The sequence below is a fragment of the Schistocerca serialis genome, chromosome 7, assembly GCF_023864345.2.
Source record: "Schistocerca serialis cubense isolate TAMUIC-IGC-003099 chromosome 7, iqSchSeri2.2, whole genome shotgun sequence".
Classification (NCBI taxonomy): domain Eukaryota; kingdom Metazoa; phylum Arthropoda; class Insecta; order Orthoptera; family Acrididae; genus Schistocerca; species Schistocerca serialis.
This window is the reverse complement of record NC_064644.1, coordinates 517,219,772-517,242,193: the sequence shown is the minus strand read 5'-3', so window position 1 is coordinate 517,242,193 and position 22,422 is coordinate 517,219,772. Positions and strand designations below refer to the sequence as shown.

At 50.1% G+C, this 22,422-nt stretch overlaps 12 non-coding genes across 12 annotated transcripts; all 12 read right to left on the bottom strand.

Annotated features, from left to right (window-relative positions):
• Positions 1–346: 346 nt before the first annotated feature.
• On the bottom strand, positions 347–430 carry Trnal-uaa (transfer RNA leucine (anticodon UAA)). The gene has a single exon. It is a non-coding gene; the product is annotated as a tRNA-Leu (tRNA).
• Positions 431–2,208: 1,778 nt separating this feature from the next.
• Positions 2,209–2,292, bottom strand: Trnal-uaa (transfer RNA leucine (anticodon UAA)). Its single transcript has one exon. It is a non-coding gene; the product is annotated as a tRNA-Leu (tRNA).
• A 1,787-nt stretch (positions 2,293–4,079) lies between these two features.
• Positions 4,080–4,163, bottom strand: Trnal-uaa (transfer RNA leucine (anticodon UAA)). Its single transcript has one exon. It is a non-coding gene; the product is annotated as a tRNA-Leu (tRNA).
• Positions 4,164–5,941: 1,778 nt separating this feature from the next.
• On the bottom strand, positions 5,942–6,025 carry Trnal-uaa (transfer RNA leucine (anticodon UAA)). The gene has a single exon. It is a non-coding gene; the product is annotated as a tRNA-Leu (tRNA).
• Positions 6,026–7,814: 1,789 nt separating this feature from the next.
• Trnal-uaa (transfer RNA leucine (anticodon UAA)) lies at positions 7,815–7,898 on the bottom strand. The gene has a single exon. It is a non-coding gene; the product is annotated as a tRNA-Leu (tRNA).
• A 1,786-nt stretch (positions 7,899–9,684) lies between these two features.
• Trnal-uaa (transfer RNA leucine (anticodon UAA)) lies at positions 9,685–9,768 on the bottom strand. Its single transcript has one exon. It is a non-coding gene; the product is annotated as a tRNA-Leu (tRNA).
• Positions 9,769–11,556: 1,788 nt separating this feature from the next.
• Trnal-uaa (transfer RNA leucine (anticodon UAA)) lies at positions 11,557–11,640 on the bottom strand. Its single transcript has one exon. It is a non-coding gene; the product is annotated as a tRNA-Leu (tRNA).
• Positions 11,641–13,429: 1,789 nt separating this feature from the next.
• Positions 13,430–13,513, bottom strand: Trnal-uaa (transfer RNA leucine (anticodon UAA)). The gene has a single exon. It is a non-coding gene; the product is annotated as a tRNA-Leu (tRNA).
• Positions 13,514–15,300: 1,787 nt separating this feature from the next.
• Positions 15,301–15,384, bottom strand: Trnal-uaa (transfer RNA leucine (anticodon UAA)). Its single transcript has one exon. It is a non-coding gene; the product is annotated as a tRNA-Leu (tRNA).
• Positions 15,385–17,172: 1,788 nt separating this feature from the next.
• On the bottom strand, positions 17,173–17,256 carry Trnal-uaa (transfer RNA leucine (anticodon UAA)). The gene has a single exon. It is a non-coding gene; the product is annotated as a tRNA-Leu (tRNA).
• A 1,789-nt stretch (positions 17,257–19,045) lies between these two features.
• On the bottom strand, positions 19,046–19,129 carry Trnal-uaa (transfer RNA leucine (anticodon UAA)). The gene has a single exon. It is a non-coding gene; the product is annotated as a tRNA-Leu (tRNA).
• A 1,787-nt stretch (positions 19,130–20,916) lies between these two features.
• Trnal-uaa (transfer RNA leucine (anticodon UAA)) lies at positions 20,917–21,000 on the bottom strand. Its single transcript has one exon. It is a non-coding gene; the product is annotated as a tRNA-Leu (tRNA).
• Positions 21,001–22,422: the final 1,422 nt, after the last annotated feature.

Below are 22,422 nucleotides of genomic sequence, written 5' to 3'. Positions count from 1 at the left end.
AGTGAGCTTACTGCCCACGCAATACGGCCGCTTCAGAACTCCAGTACCTGAGCCACCGTTTCATCTATCTTTATTAAGGCACTACGATTCATTTAAACACGTATGTGATGCTGTTGAGGTTGCCTCGCTGTCGCTTGGAACCCAGAGGCACAACACAACAACACCAGAAACGTCCGTGAGAAGAGCTAAAAATCGACACAGGAAAAGTATGTTCCGGTATTTCTTTTCGACCGCTCGGGGTGTCACTGTCGTCTCCAGTAAAATCTGCATGGCGTGTTTCTGCGTAATTTATACTTGTTCTGTAAGATCAAGGGAGTATGTTAGTTTCAGAATGTTTAAAATGCATTGTCAGATGTGGGGTTCGAACCCACGCTCCCTTACGGGAACCAGAGCTTAAATCTGGCGCCTTAGACCGCTCGGCCAATCTGACGTGCGAGGCAAGAGCCCCAGAGACTTCAATCTCTAGCAATATCTCATAGAACCTCACTGCGAAATCTGTTTCTTTTTTCGGTAGGATGGAATTATGTCAGTTTTAGAATATTTAAGACGCAATGTCAGACGTGGCGTAGGAAATGCACCCTCCCTTTCGGGAACCAATGTGTCGCGTTGGACCGCTTTCTTCCGTCGTTTCCAGTTTGAACTGTAACTAGCGAAACTGTATTTAATAATAGGAACATTTTCACATTGATGCAAAGAAAACTTGATATTAACGAACGGCAAATAGGGCCGTTTCCTAGCAACTGCCACGCTGTGCATTACGCACTCGTGGGAAGCCAATGAAATACTTCCTGTGAGGCTCAAACTGTCGACCTTCACTTTACAATACTTAGGCACTGCCCCGGTGGTACCGACGCGTACGTACTGAAACGTCTTTGGATCGTCAGTGAGTACTTCATGTTAGAAATTTCGTGTTCGCCCTGATGTGCATTAAAGGGCAGATTCTTCAGTAAAAGTTAGTTCTGCGCTCAGTTACAGTATATGGCCCTAGCAGCACCAGGAAAACGGGTTCAGATTTACTCGCCTTCCACTCGGCGTTGAGCGCCTACAGCGAGATTGCCTTCGGCCTCTGGCGCCAGGAGGGAAGGCGACACATCACGGCGCAAGCAGCGCGTAGCAGAGGGCGGTGGTGGTGTGTCGGTCAGCATGGTTGCTTCCCAAGTAGCTGATCCGGGTTCGAAACCCGGACACCGCACGGAAGTTGTCTTCTTTACTCAGGAGAGTGTTTCCAACGCTGGCGAACGTCGAATTTCCGAACTGACGTGTTACGAATGGTTTTCCTTCGCCCCTCGTCCCGCTCCGCGTAGGCTAGTGCGGATTGCGATTCACAGCATCGTGTGTCCCCATGTGTCGACTTGTCTCGACTTTGCTCGGCTGACGCTTGCAAATGGGCGTATATGTAGAGGACAGGCGCTAGAAACGACTGGGAGAGACCAACTCGACAAACACACAACGGACCCTTTCATTTGACTGCGGCCGCAGGCTAGCGAATTTAGGTACCGAGAGGCAAGAGAGGGGTCAGCGTGCTTGACCGTATTATCACCGCGCAGCAGCACCGAAAACTAAGGGAAAAGGCAAAATTAAAGAATCCAACAGCACGCAGACTTCCTAGTTAGCCACCGAGCCGTGTACTAAGCACGCAAAAACGCTGCTTAACCTCGGTGATCGGACGAGAATCCGTGTCGTCAGCGTGGCACACAAGTCGGCGAGAACGTTTCCAGACGTGCGGACATCTTAGTCCTTGTACAGATCACTTGGGATTTGCCTGGCAGTCTCTCGCGCTGCCTTTTAGGGAACCAATATGGAATAGCCCTTGGTGGGATCTAACGCATAGCCGTCCCGTTGTTAGCATGACACACTAACTTAGTGAGCTTACTGCCCACGCAATACGGCCGCTTCAGAACTCCAGTACCTGAGCCACCGTTTCATCTATCTTTATTAAGGCACTACGATTCATTTAAACACGTATGTGATGCTGTTGAGGTTGCCTCGCTGTCGCTTGGAACCCAGAGGCACAACACAACAACACCAGAAACGTCCGTGAGAAGAGATAAAAATCGACACAGGAAAAGTATGTTCCGGTATTTCTTTACGACCGCTCGGGGTGTCACTGTCGTCTCCAGTAAAATCTGCATGGCGTGTTTCTGCGTAATTTATACTTGTTCTGTAAGATCAAGGGAGTATGTTAGTTTCAGAATGTTTAAAATGCATTGTCAGATGTGGGGTTCGAACCCACGCTCCCTTACGGGAACCAGAGCTTATGTCTGGCGCCTTAGACCGCTCGGCCAATCTGACGTGCGAGGCAAGAGCCCCAGAGACTTCCATCTCTAGCAATATCTCATAGAACCTCACTGCGAAATCTGTTTCTTTTTTCGGTAGGATGGAATTATGTCAGTTTTAGAATATTTAAGACGCAATGTCAGACGTGGCGTAGGAAATGCACCCTCCCTTTCGGGAACCAATGTGGCGCGTTGGACCGGTTTCTTCCGTCGTTTCCAGTTTGAACTGTAACTAGCGAAACTGTATTTAATAATAGGAACATTTTCACATTGATGCAAAGAAAACTAGATATTAGCCAACGGCAAATAAGGCCGTTTCCTAGCAACAGCCACGCTGTGCTTTACGCACTCGTGGGAAGCCAATGAAATACTTTCCGTGAGGCTCAAACTGTAGACCTTCACTTTACAATACTTAGGCACTGCCCCGGTGGTACCGACGCGTACATACTGAAACGTCTTTGGATCGTCAGTGAGTACTTCATGTTAGAAATTTCGTGTTCGCCCTGATGTGCATTAAAGGGCAGATTCTTCAGTAAAAGTTAGTTCTGCGCTCAGTTTCAGTATATGGCCCTAGCAGCACCAGGAAAACGGGTTCACATGTGCTCGCCTTCCACTCGGCGTTGAGCGCCTACAGCGAGATTGCCTTCGGCCTCTGGCGCCAGGAGGGAAGGCGACACATCACGGCGCAAGCAGCGCGTAGCAGAAGGCGGTGGTGCTGTGTCGGTCAGCATGGTTGCTTCCCAAGTAGCTGATCCGGGTTCGAAGCCCGGACACCGCACGGAAGTTGTCTTCTTTACTCAGGAGAGTGTTTCCAACGCTCGCGATCGTCGAATTTCCGAACTGTCGTGTTACGAATGGTTTTCCTTCGCCCCTCGTCCCGCTCCGCGTAGGCTAGTGCGGATTGCGATTCACAGCATCGTGTGTCCCCTTGTGTCGACTTGTCTCGACTTTCCTCGGCTGACGCGAAAGCTGAAGCTTGCAAATGGGCGTATATGTAGAGCACAGGCGCTAGAAACGACTAGGAGAGACCAACTCGACAAACGCACAACGGACCCTTTCATTTGACTGTGGCCGCAGGTTCGCGAATTTGCGTCCCGAGAGGCAAGAGAGGGGTCAGCGTGATGGACCGTATCATTACCGCGCAGCAACACCGAAAACTAAGGGAAAAGGCAAAATTAAAGAATCCAACAGCACGCAGACTTCCTAGTTAGCCACTGAGCCGTGTACTAAGCACGCAAAAACGCTGCTTACTTCGGTGATCGGACGAGAACCCGTGTCGTCAGCGTGGCACACAAGTCGGCGAGAACGTTTCCAGACGTGCGGACATCTCAGTCCTTGTACAGATCACTTGGGATTTGCCTGGCAGTCTCTCGCGCTGCCTTTTAGGGAACCAATATGGAATATCCCTTGGTGGGATGTAGCCCATAGCCTTCCCGTTGTTAGCATGACACACTAACTTAGTGAGTATATTGCCCACGCAATACGGCCGCTTCAGAACTAAAGCACCTGAGCCACCGTTTCATCTATCTTTATTAAGGTCTTGCGATTCATTTAAACACGTATGCGTTGCTGTTGAGGTTTTCTCGCTGTCGCTTGGAACCCAGAGGCACAACACAACAACAACGGGAACGTCCGTGAGAAGAGCTAAACCTCGACGCAGGAAAAGTATGTTCCGCTATTTCTTTTCGACCGCTCGGGCTGTCACTGTCGTCTCTAGTAAAATCTGCATGGCGTGTTCCTGCATAATTTACTTGTTCTGTAAGATCTAGGGAGTATGTTAGTTTCAGAATGTTTAAAATGCATTGTCAGATGTGGGGTTCGAACCCACGCTCCCTTACGGGAACCAGAGCTTAAATCTGGCGCCTTAGACCGCTCGGCCAATCTGACGTGCGAGGCAAGAGCCCCAGAGACTTCCATCTCTAGCAATATCTCATAGAACCTCACTGCGAAATCTGTTTCTTTTTTCGGTAGGATGGAATTATGTCAGTTTTAGAATATTTAAGACGCAATGTCAGACGTGGCGTAGGAAATGCACCCTCCCTTTCGGGAACCAATGTGGCGCGTTGGACCGCTTTCTTCCGTCGTTTCCAGTTTGAACTGTAACTAGCGAAACTGTATTTAATAATAGGAACATTTTCACATTGATGCAAAGAAAACTTGATATTAACGATCGGCAAATAGGGCCGTTTCCTAGCAACTGCCACGCTGTGCATTACGCACTCGTGGGAAGCCAATGAAATACTTCCTGTGAGGCTCAAACTGTCGACCTTCACTTTACAATACTTAGGCACTGCCCCGGTGGTACCGACGCGTACGTACTGAAACGTCTTTGGATCGTCAGTGAGTACTTCATGTTAGAAATTTCGTGTTCGCCCTGATGTGCATTAAAGGGCAGATTCTTCAGTAAAAGTTAGTTCTGCGCTCAGTTACAGTATATGGCCCTAGCAGCACCAGGAAAACGGGTTCAGATTTACTCGCCTTCCACTCGGCGTTGAGCGCCTACAGCGAGATTGCCTTCGGCCTCTGGCGCCAGGAGGGAAGGCGACACATCACGGCACAAGCAGCGCGTAGCAGAGGGCGGTGGTGGTGTGTCGGTCAGCATGGTTGCTTCCCAAGTAGCTGATCCGGGTTCTAAACCCGGACACCGCACGGAAGTTGTCTTCTTTACTCAGGAGAGTGTTTCCAACGCTGGCGATCGTCGAATTTCCGAACTGTCGTGTTACGAATGGTTTTCCTTCGCCCCTCGTCCCGCTCCGCGTAGGCTAGTGCGGATTGCGATTCACAGCATCGTGTGTCCCCATGTGTCGACTTGTCTCGACTTTGCTCGGCTGACGCTTGCAAATGGGCGTATATGTAGAGGACAGTCGCTAGAAACGACTGGGAGAGACCAACTCGACAAACACACAACGGACCCTTTCATTTGACTGCGGCCGCAGGCTAGCGAATTTAGGTACCGAGAGGCAAGAGAGGGGTCAGCGTGCTTGACCGTATCATCACCGCGCAGCAGCACCGAAAACTAATGGAAAAGGCAAAATTAAAGAATCCAACAGCACGCAGACTTCCTAGTTAGCCACCGAGCCGTGTACTAAGCACGCAAAAACGCTGCTTAACCTCGGTGATCGGACGAGAATCCGTGTCGTCAGCGTGGCACACAAGTCGGCGAGAACGTTTCCAGACGTGCGGACATCTTAGTCCTTGTACAGATCACTTGGGATTTGCCTGGCAGTCTCTCGCGCTGCCTTTTAGGGAACCAATATGGAATAGCCCTTGGTGGGATCTAACGCATAGCCGTCCCGTTGTTAGCATGACACACTAACTTAGTGAGCTTACTGCCCACGCAATACGGCCGCTTCAGAACTCCAGTACCTGGGCCACCGTTTCATCTATCTTTATTAAGGCACTACGATTCATTTAAACACGTATGTGATGCTGTTGAGGTTGCCTCGCTGTCGCTTGGAACCCAGAGGCACAACACAACAACACCGGAAACGTCCGTGAGAAGAGCTAAAAATCGACACAGGAAAAGTATGTTCCGGTATTTCTTTTCGACCGCTCGGGGTGTCACTGTCGTCTCCAGTAAAATCTGCATGGCGTGTTTCTGCGTAATTTATACTTGTTCTGTAAGATCAAGGGAGTATGTTAGTTTCAGAATGTTTAAAATGCATTGTCAGATGTGGGGTTCGAACCCACGCTCCCTTACGGGAACCAGAGCTTAAATCTGGCGCCTTAGACCGCTCGGCCAATCTGACGTGCGAGGCAAGAGCCCCAGAGACTTCCATCTCTAGCAATATCTCATAGAACCTCACTGCGAAATCTGTTTCTTTTTTCGGTAGGATGGAATTATGTCAGTTTTAGAATATTTAAGACGCAATGTCAGACGTGGCGTAGGAAATGCACCCTCCCTTTCGGGAACCAATGTGGCGCGTTGGACCGCTTTCTTCCGTCGTTTCCAGTTTGAACTGTAACTAGCGAAACTGTATTTAATAATAGGAACATTTTCACATTGATGCAAAGAAAACTAGATATTAGCCAACGGCAAATAAGACCGTTTCCTAGCAACAGCCACGCTGTGCTTTACGTACTCGTGGGAAGCTAATGAAATACTTCCCGTGAGGCTCAAACTGTCGACCTTCACTTTACAATACTTAGGCACTGCCCCGGTGGTACCGACGCGTACATACTGAAACGTCTTTGGATCGTCAGTGAGTACATCAAATTAGAAATTTCGTGTTCGCCCTGATGTGCATTAAAGGGCAGATTCTTCAGTAAAAGTTAGTTCTGCGCTCAGTTTCAGTATATGGCCCTAGCAGCACCAGGAAAACGGGTTCACATGTGCTCGCCTTCCACTCGGCGTTGAGCGCCTACAGCGAGATTGCCTTCGGCCTCTGGCGCCAGGAGGGAAGGCGACACATCACGGCGCAAGCAGCGCGTAGCAGAAGGCGGTGGTGCTGTGTCGGTCAGCATGGTTGCTTCCCAAGTAGCTGATCCGGGTTCGAAACCCGGACACCGCACGGAAGTTGTCTTCTTTACTCAGGAGAGTGTTTCCAACGCTCGCGATCGTCGAATTTCCGAACTGTCGTGTTACGAATGGTTTTCCTTCGCCCCTCGTCCCGCTCCGCGTAGGCTAGTGCGGATTGCGATTCACAGCATCGTGTGTTCCCTTGTGTCGACTTGTCTTGACTTTCCTCGGCTGACGCGAAAGCTGAAGCTTGCAAATGGGCGTATATGCAGAGCACAGGCGCTAGAAACGACTGGGAGAGACCAACTCGACAAACGCACAACGGACCCTTTCATTTGACTATGGCCGCAGGTTCGCGAATTTGCGTCCCGAGAGGCAAGAGAGGGGTCAGCGTGATGGACCGTATCATTACCGCGCAGCAACACCGAAAACTAAGGGAAAAGGCAAAATTAAAGAATCCAACAGCACGCAGACTTCCTAGTTAGCCACTGAGCCGTGTACTAAGCACGCAAAAACGCTGCTTACTTCGGTGATCGGACGAGAACCCGTGTCGTCAGCGTGGCACACAAGTCGGCGAGAACGTTTCCAGACGTGCGGACATCTCAGTCCTTGTACAGATCACTTGGGATTTGCCTGGCAGTCTCTCGCGCTGCCTTTTAGGGAACCAATATGGAATAGCCCTTGGTGGGATCTAACGCATAGCCGTCCCGTTGTTAGCATGACACACTAACTTAGTGAGCTTACTGCCCACGCAATACGGCCGCTTCAGAACTCCAGTACCTGAGCCACCGTTTCATCTATCTTTATTAAGGCACTACGATTCATTTAAACACGTATGTGATGCTGTTGAGGTTGCCTCGCTGTCGCTTGGAACCCAGAGGCACAACACAACAACACCGGAAACGTCCGTGAGAAGAGCTAAAAATCGACACAGGAAAAGTATGTTCCGGTATTTCTTTTCGACCGCTCGGGGTGTCACTGTCGTCTCCAGTAAAATCTGCATGGCGTGTTTCTGCGTAATTTATACTTGTTCTGTAAGATCAAGGGAGTATGTTAGTTTCAGAATGTTTAAAATGCATTGTCAGATGTGGGGTTCGAACCCACGCTCCCTTACGGCAAACAGAGCTTAAATCTGGCGCCTTAGACCGCTCGGCCAATCTGACGTGCGAGACAAGAGCCCCAGAGACTTCCATCTCTAGCAATATCTCATAGAACCTCACTGCGAAATCTGTTTCTTTTTTCGGTAGGATGGAATTATGTCAGTTTTAGAATATTTAAGACGCAATGTCAGACGTGGCGTAGGAAATGCACCCTCCCTTTCGGGAACCAATGTGGCGCGTTGGACCGCTTTCTTCCGTCGTTTCCAGTTGAACTGTAACTAGCGAAACTGTATTTAATAATAGGAACATTTTCACATTGATGCAAAGAAAACTAGATATTAGCCAACGGCAAATAAGGCCGTTTCCTAGCAACAGCCACGCTGTGCTTTACGCACTCGTGGGAAGCCAATGAAATACTTCCCGTGAGGCTCAAACTGTCGACCTTCACTTTACAATACTTAGGCACTGCCCCGGTGGTACCGACGCGTACATCCTGAAACGTCTTTGGATCGTCAGTGAGTACTTCATGTTAGAAATTTCGTGTTCGCCCTGATGTGCATTAAAGGGCAGATTCTTCAGTAAAAGTTAGTTCTGCGCTCAGTTTCAGTATATGGCCCTAGCAGCACCAGGAAAACGGGTTCACATGTGCTCGCCTTCCACTCGGCGTTGAGCGCCTACAGCGAGATTGCCTTCGGCCTCTGGCGCCAGGTGGGAAGGCGACACATCACGGCGCAAGCAGCGCGTAGCAGAAGGCGGTGGTGGTGTGTCGGTCAGCATGGTTGCTTCCCAAGTAGCTGATCCGGGTTCGAAACCCGGACACCGCACGGAAGTTGTCTTCTTTACTCAGGAGAGTGTTTCCAACGCTCGCGATCGTCGAATTTCCGAACTGTCGTGTTACGAATGGTTTTCCTTCGCCCCTCGTCCCGCTCCGCGTAGGCTAGTGCGGATTGCGATTCACAGCATCATGTGTTTCCTTTTGTCGACTTGTCTCGACTTTCCTCGGCTGACGCGAAAGCTGAAGCTTGCAAATGGGCGTATATGTAGAGCACAGGCGCTAGAAACGACTGGGAGAGACCAACTCGACAAACGCACAACGGACCCTTTCATTTGACTGTGGCCGCAGGTTCGCGAATTTGCGTCCCGAGAGGCAAGAGAGGGGTCAGCGTGATGGACCGTATCATTACCGCGCAGCAACACCGAAAACTAAGGGAAAAGGCAAAATTAAAGAATCCAACAGCACGCAGACTTCCTAGTTAGCCACTGAGCCGTGTACTAAGCACGCAAAAACGCTGCTTACTTCGGTGATCGGACGAGAACCCGTGTCGTCAGCGTGGCACACAAGTCGGCGAGAACGTTTCCAGACGTGCGGACATCTCAGTCCTTGTACAGATCACTTGGGATTTGCCTGGCAGTCTCTCGCGCTGCCTTTTAGGGAACCAATATGGAATAGCCCTTGGTGGGATCTAACGCATAGCCGTCCCGTTGTTAACATGACACACTAACTTAGTGAGCTTACTGCCCACGCAATACGGCCGCTTCAGAACTCCAGTACCTGAGCCACCGTTTCATCTATCTTTATTAAGGCACTACGATTCATTTAAACACGTATGTGATGCTGTTGAGGTTGCCTCGCTGTCGCTTGGAACCCAGAGGCACAACACAACAACAACGGGAACGTCCGTGAGAAGAGCTAAACCTCGACGCAGGAAAAGTATGTTCCGCTATTTCTTTTCGACCGCTCGGGCTGTCACTGTCGTCTCTAGTAAAATCTGCATGGCGTGTTCCTGCATAATTTACTTGTTCTGTGAGATCTAGGGAGTATGTTAGTTTCAGAATGTTTAAAATGCATTGTCAGATGTGGGGTTCGAACCCACGCTCCCTTACGGGAACCAGAGCTTAAATCTGGCGCCTTAGACCGCTCGGCCAATCTGACGTGCGAGGCAAGAGCCCCAGAGACTTCCATCTCTAGCAATATCTCATAGAACCTCACTGCGAAATCTGTTTCTTTTTTCGGTAGGATGGAATTATGTCAGTTTTAGAATATTTAAGACGCAATGTCAGACGTGGCGTAGGAAATGCACCCTCCCTTTCGGGAACCAATGTGGCGCGTTGGACCGCTTTCTTCCGTCGTTTCCAGTTTGAACTGTAACTAGCGAAACTGTATTTAATAATAGGAACATTTTCACATTGATGCAAAGAAAACTTGATATTAACGAACGGCAAATAGGGCCGTTTCCTAGCAACTGCCACGCTGTGCATTACGCACTCGTGGGAAGCCAATGAAATACTTCCTGTGAGGCTCAAACTGTCGACCTTCACTTTACAATACTTAGGCACTGCCCCGGTGGTACCGACGCGTACGTACTGAAACGTCTTTGGATCGTCAGTGAGTACTTCATGTTAGAAATTTCGTGTTCGCCCTGATGTGCATTAAAGGGCAGATTCTTCAGTAAAAGTTAGTTCTGCGCTCAGTTACAGTATATGGCCCTAGCAGCACCAGGAAAACGGGTTCAGATTTACTCGCCTTCCACTCGGCGTTGAGCGCCTACAGCGAGATTGCCTTCGGCCTCTGGCGCCAGGAGGGAAGGCGACACATCACGGCGCAAGCAGCGCGTAGCAGAGGGCGGTGGTGGTGTGTCGGTCAGCATGGTTGCTTCCCAAGTAGCTGATCCGGGTTCGAAACCCGGACACCGCACGGAAGTTGTCTTCTTTACTCAGGAGAGTGTTTCCAACGCTCGCGATCGTCGAATTTCCGAACTGTCGTGTTACGAATGGTTTTCCTTCGCCCCTCGTCCCGCTCCGCGTAGGCTAGTGCGGATTGCGATTCACAGCATCGTGTGTTCCCTTGTGTCGACTTGTCTCGACTTTCCTCGGCTGACGCGAAAGCTGAAGCTTGCAAATGGGCGTATATGTAGAGCACAGGCGCTAGAAACGACTGGGAGAGACCAACTCGACAAACGCACAACGGACCCTTTCATTTGACTGTGGCCGCAGGTTCGCGAATTGGCGTCCCGAGAGGCAAGAGAGAGGTCTGCGTGATGGACCGTATCATTACCGCGCAGCAACACCGAAAACTAAGGGAAAAGGCAAAATTAAAGAATCCAACAGCACGCAGACTTCCTAGTTAGCCACCGAGCCGTGTACTAAGCACGCAAAAACGCTGCTTAACCTCGGTGATCGGACGAGAATCCGTGTCGTCAGCGTGGCACACAAGTCGGCGAGAACGTTTCCAGACGTGCGGACATCTTAGTCCTTGTACAGATCACTTGGGATTTGCCTGGCAGTCTCTCGCGCTGCCTTTTAGGGAACCAATATGGAATAGCCCTTGGTGGTATCTAACGCATAGCCGTCCCGTTGTTAGCATGACACACTAACTTAGTGAGCTTACTGCCCACGCAATACGGCCGCTTCAGAACTCCAGTACCTGAGCCACCGTTTCATCTATCTTTATTAAGGCACTACGATTCATTTAAACACGTATGTGATGCTGTTGAGGTTGCCTCGCTGTCGCTTGGAACCCAGAGGCACAGCACAACAACACCGGAAACGTCCGTGAGAAGAGCTAAAAATCGACACAGGAAAAGTATGTTCCGGTATTTCTTTTCGACCGCTCGGGCTGTCACTGTCGTCTCTAGTAAAATCTGCATGGCGTGTTCCTGCATAATTTACTTGTTCTGTAAGATCTAGGGAGTATGTTAGTTTCAGAATGTTTAAAATGCATTGTCAGATGTGGGGTTCGAACCCACGCTCCCTTACGGGACCCAGAGCTTAAATCTGGCGCCTTAGACCGCTCGGCCAATCTGACGTGCGAGGCAAGAGCCCCAGAGACTTCCATCTCTAGCAATATCTCATAGAACCTCACTGCGAAATCTGTTTCTTTTTTCGGTAGGATGGAATTATGTCAGTTTTAGAATATTTAAGACGCAATGTCAGACGTGGCGTAGGAAATGCACCCTCCCTTTCGGGAACCAATGTGGCGCGTTGGACCGCTTTCTTCCGTCGTTTCCAGTTTGAACTGTAACTAGCGAAACTGTATTTAATAATAGGAACATTTTCACATTGATGCAAAGAAAACTTGATATTAACGAACGGCAAATAGGGCCGTTTCCTAGCAACTGCCACGCTGTGCATTACGCACTCGTGGGAAGCCAATGAAATACTTCCTGTGAGGCTCAAACTGTCGACCTTCACTTTACAATACTTAGGCACTGCCCCGGTGGTACCGACGCGTACGTACTGAAACGTCTTTGGATCGTCAGTGAGTACTTCATGTTAGAAATTTCGTGTTCGCCCTGATGTGCATTAAAGGGCAGATTCTTCAGTAAAAGTTAGTTCTGCGCTCAGTTACAGTATATGGCCCTAGCAGCACCAGGAAAACGGGTTTAGATTTACTCGCCTTCCACTCGGCGTTGAGCGCCTACAGCGAGATTCCCTTCGGCCTCTGGCGCCAGGAGGGAAGGCGACACATCACGGCGCAAGCAGCGCGTAGCAGAGGGCGGTGGTGGTGTGTCGGTCAGCATGGTTGCTTCCCAAGTAGCTGATCCGGGTTCGAAACCCGGACACCGCACGGAAGTTGTCTTCTTTACTCAGGAGAGTGTTTCCAACGCTGGCGATCGTCGAATTTCCGAACTGTCGTGTTACGAATGGTTTTCCTTCGCCCCTCGTCCCGCTCCGCGTAGGCTAGTGCGGATTGCGATTCACAGCATCGTGTGTCCCCATGTGTCGACTTGTCTCGACTTTGCTCGGCTGACGCGAAAGCTGACGCTTGCAAATGGGCGTATATGTAGAGGACAGTCGCTAGAAACGACTGGGAGAGACCAACTCGACAAACACACAACGGACCCTTTCATTTGACTGCGGCCGCAGGCTAGCGAATTTAGGTACCGAGAGGCAAGAGAGGGGTCAGCGTGCTTGACCGTATCATCACCTCGCAGCAGCACCGAAAACTAAGGGAAAAGGCAAAATTAAAGAATCCAACAGCACGCAGACTTCCTAGTTAGCCACTGAGCCGTGTACTAAGCACGCAATAACGCTGCTTACTTCGGTGATCGGACGAGAACCCGTGTCGTCAGCGTGGCACACAAGTCGGCGAGAACGTTTCCAGACGTGCGGACATCTCAGTCCTTGTACAGATCACTTGGGATTTGCCTGGCAGTCTCTCGCGCTGCCTTTTAGGGAACCAATATGGAATAGCCCTTGGTGGGATCTAACGCATAGCCGTCCCGTTGTTAGCATGACACACTAACTTAGTGAGCTTACTGCCCACGCAATACGGCCGCTTCAGAACTCCAGTACCTGAGCCACCGTTTCATCTATCTTTATTAAGGCACTACGATTCATTTAAACACGTATGTGATGCTGTTGAGGTTGCCTCGCTGTCGCTTGGAACCCAGAGGCACAACACAACAACACCGGAAACGTCCGTGAGAAGAGCTAAAAATCGACACAGGAAAAGTATGTTCCGGTATTTCTTTTCGACCGCTCGGGGTGTCACTGTCGTCTCCAGTAAAATCTGCATGGCGTGTTTCTGCGTAATTTATACTTGTTCTGTAAGATCAAGGGAGTATGTTAGTTTCAGAATGTTTAAAATGCATTGTCAGATGTGGGGTTCGAACCCACGCTGCCTTACGGGAACCAGAGCTTAAATCTGGCGCCTTAGACCGCTCGGCCAATCTGACGTGTGAGGCAAGAGCCCCAGAGACTTCCATCTCTAGCAATATCTCATAGAACCTCACTGCGAAATCTGTTTCTTTTTTCGGTAGGATGGAATTATGTCAGTTTTAGAATATTTAAGACGCAATGTCAGACGTGGCGTAGGAAATGCACCCTCCCTTTCGGAAACCAATGTGGCGCGTTGGACCGCTTTATACCGTCGTTTCCAGTTTGAACTGTAACTAGCGAAACTGTATTTAATAATAGGAACATTTTCACATTGATGCAAAGAAAACTAGATATTAGCCAACGGCAAATAAGGCCGTTTCCTAGCAACTGCCACGCTGTGCTTTACGCACTCGTGGGAAGCCAATGAAATACTTCCCGTGAGGCTCAAACTGTCGACCTTCACTTTACAATACTTAGGCACTGCCCCGGTGGTACCGACGCGTACATACTGAAACGTCTTTGGATCGTCAGTGAGTACTTCATGTTAGAAATTTCGTGTTCGCCCTGATGTGCATTAAAGGGCAGATTCTTCAGTAAAAGTTAGTTCTGCGCTCAGTTTCAGTATATGGCCCTAGCAGCACCAGGAAAACGGGTTCACATGTGCTCACCTTCCACTCGTCGTTGAGCGCCTACAGCGAGATTGCCTTCGGCCTCTGGCGCCAGGAGGGAAGGCGACACATCACGGCTCAAGCAGCGCGTAGCAGAAGGCGGTGGTGCTGTGTCGGTCAGCATGGTTGCTTCCCAAGTAGCTGATCCGGGTTCGAAACCCGGACACCGCACGGAAGTTGTCTTCTTTACTCAGGAGAGTGTTTCCAACGCTCGCGATCGTCGAATTTCCGAACTGTCGTGTTACGAATGGTTTTCCTTCGCCCCTCGTCCCGCTCCGCGTAGGCTAGTGCGGATTGCGATTCACAGCATCGTGTGTTCCCTTGTGTCGACTTGTCTCGACTTTCCTCGGCTGACGCGAAAGCTGAAGCTTGCAAATGGGGGTATATGTAGAGCACAGGCGCTAGAAACGACTGGGAGAGACCAACTCGACAAACGCACAACGGACCCTTTCATTTGACTGCGGCCGCAGGTTCGCGAATTTGCGTCCCGAGAGGCAAGAGAGGGGTCAGCGTGATGGACCGTATCATTACCGCGCAGCAACACCGAAAACTAAGGGAAAAGGCAAAATTAAAGAATCCAACAGCACGCAGACTTCCTAGTTAGCCACTGAGCCGTGTACTAAGCACGCAAAAACGCTGCTTACTTCGGTGATCGGACGAGAACCCGTGTCGTCAGCGTGGCACACAAGTCGGCGAGAACGTTTCCAGACGTGCGGACATCTCAGTCCTTGTACAGATCACTTGGGATTTGCCTGGCAGTCTCTCGCGCTGCCTTTTAGGGAACCAATATGGAATAGCCCTTGGTGGGATCTAACGCATAGCCGTCCCGTTGTTAACATGACACACTAACTTAGTGAGCTTACTGCCCACGCAATACGGCCGCTTCAGAACTCCAGTACCTGAGCCACTGTTTCATCTATCTTTATTAAGGCACTACGATTCATTTAAACACGTATGTGATGCTGTTGAGGTTGCCTCGCTGTCGCTTGGAACCCAGAGGCACAACACAACAACAACGGGAACGTCCGTGAGAAGAGCTAAACCTCGACGCAGGAAAAGTATGTTCCGCTATTTCTTTTCGACCGCTCGGGCTGTCACTGTCGTCTCTAGTAAAATCTGCATGGCGTGTTCCTGCATAATTTACTTGTTCTGTAAGATCTAGGGAGTATGTTAGTTTCAGAATGTTTAAAATGCATTGTCAGATGTGGGGTTCGAACCCACGCTCCCTTACGGGAACCAGAGCTTAGATCTGGCGCCTTAGACCGCTCGGCCAATCTGACGTGCGAGGCAAGAACCCCAGAGACTTCCATCTCTAGCAATATCTCATAGAACCTCACTGCGAAATCTGTTTCTTTTTTCGGTAGGATGGAATTATGTCAGTTTTAGAATATTTAAGACGCAATGTCAGACGTGGCGTAGGAAATGCACCCTCCCTTTCGGGAACCAATGTGGCGCGTTGGACCGCTTTCTTCCGTCGTTTCCAGTTTGAACTGTAACTAGCGAAACTGTATTTAATAATAGGAACATTTTCACATTGATGCAAAGAAAACTTGATATTAACGAACGGCAAATAGGGCCGTTTCCTAGCAACTGCCACGCTGTGCATTACGCACTCGTGGGAAGCCAATGAAATACTTCCTGTGAGGCTCAAACTGTCGACCTTCACTTTACAATACTTAGGCACTGCCCCGGTGGTACCGACGCGTACGTACTGAAACGTCTTTGGATCGTCAGTGAGTACTTCATGTTAGAAATTTCGTGTTCGCCCTGATGTGCATTAAAGGGCAGATTCTTCAGTAAAAGTTAGTTCTGCGCTCAGTTACAGTATATGGCCCTAGCAGCACCAGGAAAACGGGTTCAGATTTACTCGCCTTCCACTCGGCGTTGAGCGCCTACAGCGAGATTGCCTTCGGCCTCTGGCGCCAGGAGGGAAGGCGACACATCACGGCGCAAGCAGCGCGTAGCAGAGGGCGGTGGTGGTGTGTCGGTCAGCATGGTTGCTTCCCAAGTAGCTGATCCGGGTTCGAAACCCGGACACCGCACGGAAGTTGTCTTCTTTACTCAGGAGAGTGTTTCCAACGCTCGCGATCGTCGAATTTCCGAACTGTCGTGTTACGAATGGTTTTCCTTCGCCCCTCGTCCCGCTCCGCGTAGGCTAGTGCGGATTGCGATTCACAGCATCGTGTGTTCCCTTGTGTCGACTTGTCTCGACTTTCCTCGGCTGACGCGAAAGCTGAAGCTTGCAAATGGGCGTATATGTAGAGCACAGGCGCTAGAAACGACTGGGAGAGACCAACTCGACAAACGCACAACGGACCCTTTCATTTGACTGTGGCCGCAGGTTCGCGAATTGGCGTCCCGAGAGGCAAGAGAGAGGTCTGCGTGATGGACCGTATCATTACCGCGCAGCAACACCGAAAACTAAGGGAAAAGGCAAAATTAAAGAATCCAACAGCACGCAGACTTCCTAGTTAGCCACCGAGCCGTGTACTAAGCACGCAAAAACGCTGCTTAACCTCGGTGATCGGACGAGAATCCGTGTCGTCAGCGTGGCACACAAGTCGGCGAGAACGTTTCCAGACGTGCGGACATCTTAGTCCTTGTACAGATCACTTGGGATTTGCCTGGCAGTCTCTCGCGCTGCCTTTTAGGGAACCAATATGGAATAGCCCTTGGTGGTATCTAACGCATAGCCGTCCCGTTGTTAGCATGACACACTAACTTAGTGAGCTTACTGCCCACGCAATACGGCCGCTTCAGAACTCCAGTACCTGAGCCACCGTTTCATCTATCTTTATTAAGGCACTACGATTCATTTAAACACGTATGTGATGCTGTTGAGGTTGCCTCGCTGTCGCTTGGAACCCAGAGGCACAACACAACAACAACGGGAACGTCCGTGAGAAGAGCTAAACCTCGACGCAGGAAAAGTATGTTCCGCTATTTCTTTTCGACCGCTCGGGCTGTCACTGTCGTCTCTAGTAAAATCTGCATGGCGTGTTCCTGCATAATTTACTTGTTCTGTAAGATCTAGGGAGTATGTTAGTTTCAGAATGTTTAAAATGCATTGTCAGATGTGGGGTTCGAACCCACGCTCCCTTACGGGAACCAGAGCTTAGATCTGGCGCCTTAGACCGCTCGGCCAATCTGACGTGCGAGGCAAGAACCCCAGAGACTTCCATCTCTAGCAATATCTCATAGAACCTCACTGCGAAATCTGTTTCTTTTTTCGGTAGGATGGAATTATGTCAGTTTTAGAATATTTAAGACGCAATGTCAGACGTGGCGTAGGAAATGCACCCTCCCTTTCGGGAACCAATGTGGCGCGTTGGACCGCTTTCTTCCGTCGTTTCCAGTTTGAACTGTAACTAGCGAAACTGTATTTAATAATAGGAACATTTTCACATTGATGCAAAGAAAACTTGATATTAACGAACGGCAAATAGGGCCGTTTCCTAGCAACTGCCACGCTGTGCATTACGCACTCGTGGGAAGCCAATGAAATACTTCCTGTGAGGCTCAAACTGTCGACCTTCACTTTACAATACTTAGGCACTGCCCCGGTGGTACCGACGCGTACGTACTGAAACGTCTTTGGATCGTCAGTGAGTACTTCATGTTAGAAATTTCGTGTTCGCCCTGATGTGCATTAAAGGGCAGATTCTTCAGTAAAAGTTAGTTCTGCGCTCAGTTACAGTATATGGCCCTAGCAGCACCAGGAAAACGGGTTCAGATTTACTCGCCTTCCACTCGGCGTTGAGCGCCTACAGCGAGATTGCCTTCGGCCTCTGGCGCCAGGAGGGAAGGCGACACATCACGGCGCAAGCAGCGCGTAGCAGAGGGCGGTGGTGGTGTGTCGGTCAGCATGGTTGCTTCCCAAGTAGCTGATCCGGGTTCGAAACCCGGACACCGCACGGAAGTTGTCTTCTTTACTCAGGAGAGTGTTTCCAACGCTCGCGATCGTCGAATTTCCGAACTGTCGTGTTACGAATGGTTTTCCTTCGCCCCTCGTCCCGCTCCGCGTAGGCTAGTGCGGATTGCGATTCACAGCATCGTGTGTTCCCTTGTGTCGACTTGTCTCGACTTTCCTCGGCTGACGCGAAAGCTGACGCTTGCAAATGGGCGTATATGTAGAGGACAGTCGCTAGAAACGACTGGGAGAGACCAACTCGACAAACACACAACGGACCCTTTCATTTGACTGCGGCCGCAGGCTAGCGAATTTAGGTACCGAGAGGCAAGAGAGGGGTCAGCGTGCTTGACCGTATCATCACCTCGCAGCAGCACCGAAAACTAAGGGAAAAGGCAAAATTAAAGAATCCAACAGCACGCAGACTTCCTAGTTAGCCACTGAGCCGTGTACTAAGCACGCAATAACGCTGCTTACTTCGGTGATCGGACGAGAACCCGTGTCGTCAGCGTGGCACACAAGTCGGCGAGAACGTTTCCAGACGTGCGGACATCTCAGTCCTTGTACAGATCACTTGGGATTTGCCTGGCAGTCTCTCGCGCTGCCTTTTAGGGAACCAATATGGAATAGCCCTTGGTGGGATCTAACGCATAGCCGTCCCGTTGTTAGCATGACACACTAACTTAGTGAGCTTACTGCCCACGCAATACGGCCGCTTCAGAACTCCAGTACCTGAGCCACCGTTTCATCTATCTTTATTAAGGCACTACGATTCATTTAAACACGTATGTGATGCTGTTGAGGTTGCCTCGCTGTCGCTTGGAACCCAGAGGCACAACACAACAACACCGGAAACGTCCGTGAGAAGAGCTAAAAATCGACACAGGAAAAGTATGTTCCGGTATTTCTTTTCGACCGCTCGGGGTGTCACTGTCGTCTCCAGTAAAATCTGCATGGCGTGTTTCTGCGTAATTTATACTTGTTCTGTAAGATCAAGGGAGTATGTTAGTTTCAGAATGTTTAAAATGCATTGTCAGATGTGGGGTTCGAACCCACGCTGCCTTACGGGAACCAGAGCTTAAATCTGGCGCCTTAGACCGCTCGGCCAATCTGACGTGTGAGGCAAGAGCCCCAGAGACTTCCATCTCTAGCAATATCTCATAGAACCTCACTGCGAAATCTGTTTCTTTTTTCGGTAGGATGGAATTATGTCAGTTTTAGAATATTTAAGACGCAATGTCAGACGTGGCGTAGGAAATGCACCCTCCCTTTCGGAAACCAATGTGGCGCGTTGGACCGCTTTATACCGTCGTTTCCAGTTTGAACTGTAACTAGCGAAACTGTATTTAATAATAGGAACATTTTCACATTGATGCAAAGAAAACTAGATATTAGCCAACGGCAAATAAGGCCGTTTCCTAGCAACTGCCACGCTGTGCTTTACGCACTCGTGGGAAGCCAATGAAATACTTCCCGTGAGGCTCAAACTGTCGACCTTCACTTTACAATACTTAGGCACTGCCCCGGTGGTACCGACGCGTACATACTGAAACGTCTTTGGATCGTCAGTGAGTACTTCATGTTAGAAATTTCGTGTTCGCCCTGATGTGCATTAAAGGGCAGATTCTTCAGTAAAAGTTAGTTCTGCGCTCAGTTTCAGTATATGGCCCTAGCAGCACCAGGAAAACGGGTTCACATGTGCTCACCTTCCACTCGTCGTTGAGCGCCTACAGCGAGATTGCCTTCGGCCTCTGGCGCCAGGAGGGAAGGCGACACATCACGGCTCAAGCAGCGCGTAGCAGAAGGCGGTGGTGCTGTGTCGGTCAGCATGGTTGCTTCCCAAGTAGCTGATCCGGGTTCGAAACCCGGACACCGCACGGAAGTTGTCTTCTTTACTCAGGAGAGTGTTTCCAACGCTCGCGATCGTCGAATTTCCGAACTGTCGTGTTACGAATGGTTTTCCTTCGCCCCTCGTCCCGCTCCGCGTAGGCTAGTGCGGATTGCGATTCACAGCATCGTGTGTTCCCTTGTGTCGACTTGTCTCGACTTTCCTCGGCTGACGCGAAAGCTGAAGCTTGCAAATGGGGGTATATGTAGAGCACAGGCGCTAGAAACGACTGGGAGAGACCAACTCGACAAACGCACAACGGACCCTTTCATTTGACTGCGGCCGCAGGTTCGCGAATTTGCGTCCCGAGAGGCAAGAGAGGGGTCAGCGTGATGGACCGTATCATTACCGCGCAGCAACACCGAAAACTAAGGGAAAAGGCAAAATTAAAGAATCCAACAGCACGCAGACTTCCTAGTTAGCCACTGAGCCGTGTACTAAGCACGCAAAAACGCTGCTTACTTCGGTGATCGGACGAGAACCCGTGTCGTCAGCGTGGCACACAAGTCGGCGAGAACGTTTCCAGACGTGCGGACATCTCAGTCCTTGTACAGATCACTTGGGATTTGCCTGGCAGTCTCTCGCGCTGCCTTTTAGGGAACCAATATGGAATAGCCCTTGGTGGGATCTAACGCATAGCCGTCCCGTTGTTAACATGACACACTAACTTAGTGAGCTTACTGCCCACGCAATACGGCCGCTTCAGAACTCCAGTACCTGAGCCACTGTTTCATCTATCTTTATTAAGGCACTACGATTCATTTAAACACGTATGTGATGCTGTTGAGGTTGCCTCGCTGTCGCTTGGAACCCAGAGGCACAACACAACAACAACGGGAACGTCCGTGAGAAGAGCTAAACCTCGACGCAGGAAAAGTATGTTCCGCTATTTCTTTTCGACCGCTCGGGCTGTCACTGTCGTCTCTAGTAAAATCTGCATGGCGTGTTCCTGCATAATTTACTTGTTCTGTAAGATCTAGGGAGTATGTTAGTTTCAGAATGTTTAAAATGCATTGTCAGATGTGGGGTTCGAACCCACGCTCCCTTACGGGAACCAGAGCTTAGATCTGGCGCCTTAGACCGCTCGGCCAATCTGACGTGCGAGGCAAGAACCCCAGAGACTTCCATCTCTAGCAATATCTCATAGAACCTCACTGCGAAATCTGTTTCTTTTTTCGGTAGGATGGAATTATGTCAGTTTTAGAATATTTAAGACGCAATGTCAGACGTGGCGTAGGAAATGCACCCTCCCTTTCGGGAACCAATGTGGCGCGTTGGACCGCTTTCTTCCGTCGTTTCCAGTTTGAACTGTAACTAGCGAAACTGTATTTAATAATAGGAACATTTTCACATTGATGCAAAGAAAACTTGATATTAACGAACGGCAAATAGGGCCGTTTCCTAGCAACTGCCACGCTGTGCATTACGCACTCGTGGGAAGCCAATGAAATACTTCCTGTGAGGCTCAAACTGTCGACCTTCACTTTACAATACTTAGGCACTGCCCCGGTGGTACCGACGCGTACGTACTGAAACGTCTTTGGATCGTCAGTGAGTACTTCATGTTAGAAATTTCGTGTTCGCCCTGATGTGCATTAAAGGGCAGATTCTTCAGTAAAAGTTAGTTCTGCGCTCAGTTACAGTATATGGCCCTAGCAGCACCAGGAAAACGGGTTCAGATTTACTCGCCTTCCACTCGGCGTTGAGCGCCTACAGCGAGATTGCCTTCGGCCTCTGGCGCCAGGAGGGAAGGCGACACATCACGGCGCAAGCAGCGCGTAGCAGAGGGCGGTGGTGGTGTGTCGGTCAGCATGGTTGCTTCCCAAGTAGCTGATCCGGGTTCGAAACCCGGACACCGCACGGAAGTTGTCTTCTTTACTCAGGAGAGTGTTTCCAACGCTCGCGATCGTCGAATTTCCGAACTGTCGTGTTACGAATGGTTTTCCTTCGCCCCTCGTCCCGCTCCGCGTAGGCTAGTGCGGATTGCGATTCACAGCATCGTGTGTTCCCTTGTGTCGACTTGTCTCGACTTTCCTCGGCTGACGCGAAAGCTGAAGCTTGCAAATGGGCGTATATGTAGAGCACAGGCGCTAGAAACGACTGGGAGAGACCAACTCGACAAACGCACAACGGACCCTTTCATTTGACTGTGGCCGCAGGTTCGCGAATTGGCGTCCCGAGAGGCAAGAGAGAGGTCTGCGTGATGGACCGTATCATTACCGCGCAGCAACACCGAAAACTAAGGGAAAAGGCAAAATTAAAGAATCCAACAGCACGCAGACTTCCTAGTTAGCCACCGAGCCGTGTACTAAGCACGCAAAAACGCTGCTTAACCTCGGTGATCGGACGAGAATCCGTGTCGTCAGCGTGGCACACAAGTCGGCGAGAACGTTTCCAGACGTGCGGACATCTTAGTCCTTGTACAGATCACTTGGGATTTGCCTGGCAGTCTCTCGCGCTGCCTTTTAGGGAACCAATATGGAATAGCCCTTGGTGGTATCTAACGCATAGCCGTCCCGT